Below are 1,786 nucleotides of genomic sequence, written 5' to 3' on the forward strand. Positions count from 1 at the left end.
GTTACCAAATAACAATTACAGCAGATGGATCAAGAAAATGGTGTCCAAATCAATGCGCCAGCAGACGAGATGAGATGGAAACCCCAAAAAGACACCGAGCACAACATCTACTTGGCAGTCTCCGAAGTAGCGGTGAGCTCTGCCCTCATGCGAGAAACATTTAGACCATGTAATTTGGCTCTAGTTGTTGCAGCTCAAAATCTTAGACCTATTTTCAAGCTTATACAGTCATCGTCATGACTCAGTATCCTTTATTATCAATCTCACATGTTCCAAATGCTTCTCAATGAGTAATGAAATGGGCGTTAGAATTTGGCCAATACATCTTAGTTTTCTGACCCTACACGGCGGTAAAAGCCCAAGCCTTGGCGGACTTCATAGTAGAATTCACGCCTAACCTAGGCGACACAACAAAGCGGCCCAACGATGCTCTAGAGTCAGCCGAGCACGCCCTAACCATGCCTGCTTCACCCAATAGAGATTTCAAGCATTTGCATGTTAACGGCGTATCCAACTACAAGGGCTTAGGGGTAGGTGCGATCTTTGTCACCCCAGACGGTTTGATGCTTCAACAAGGAATCATTCTAGGCTTCAAAGCATCCAACAACAAAGCAGAATACAAAGCCCTACTAGCAAGCCTCTGAACGGTAAAAGACTTGGCGGTGAAAAAGCTTGCAATTTATTTTGATTCTCAGCTAATCACCAGCCAGACTACTGGGGAGTACACGACAAAACATCCAAAGATGGCGCAATACCTAGAGAAGGTACGCTAGCCAATCTAGGCTTCGTCCTCGATCACCAACTCAAATCCTCTATTCCAGTAGAGTATCTGGACAAACTAAGCATAATGGCAGAGCCAGCAGCTGAGGTGTTACAGGTTAGTACAACTCTAAATTGGCAAGATTCCATTATAGACTACCTGATCAATGGCATACTCCCCATTGAAAGATTGGAGTCTAGAAGCTCCAAACAAAGGTAGTACGCTACTACATGTGGAATGACATTCTCGTCCGAAGATCTTACCCATATCTCTGCTGCCTAACGCTTCCCGACAACCTAAAAATTTTAAGTTCAATCCATGAAGGCATTTATGGAAATCATTATGGAGGCCAATCCTTATCATAAAAGGCTTTTAACGCAAACTACTACTAGCCTACTGTGCATCAAGATGTTAAGGAGTTAGTACAAAGATGTAACCACTGCCAACACTACAAGCCCGTACCAGCATTACTTGTGAGCGAACTACACCCGCAGATCAGTCCTTGGTCGTTCATATAGTGGGCAATCAACCTGGTAGGGCCAATGTCGCCCACTACTGGGGGTAAATGCGTAATGATCATGGCAACTGACTATTTCACCAAATGGTTGGAAGTAGAGCCCATAATAACCACAACTCAAATGGACACAGAGTGCTTCATATAGAGGAACATCATTTACCAATTTGGCATCCCTCAATCCATCTTCACAGACAACGGCTGGCAATTCGTAGAAATATGGCATGAAGCAGCATATGTCCACGTTGAGGTATCCTTAAGGCAATGGGAAAACCGAAGAATCCAACAAGACAATTCTTGACTACCTCAAAAAATCCCTCTCTGACAAGAAGGAAAAATGGCCAAACGAACTTCTCGGATGTCTATTGGTGTATCGCACAACCAAACGACGAGCAACCGGCGAGACTCTTTTCTCTTTTGCATTTCGTTCAAAAGTAATCATTCTTCCTAATGTTATCATGCCAAGTATCAGTACTCTACTACCAAGCATCAAGCATAACAGAAAGAAGATG

This window comes from Malus domestica, chromosome 01 (genome assembly GCF_042453785.1).
Source record: "Malus domestica chromosome 01, GDT2T_hap1".
Taxonomy (NCBI): domain Eukaryota; kingdom Viridiplantae; phylum Streptophyta; class Magnoliopsida; order Rosales; family Rosaceae; genus Malus; species Malus domestica.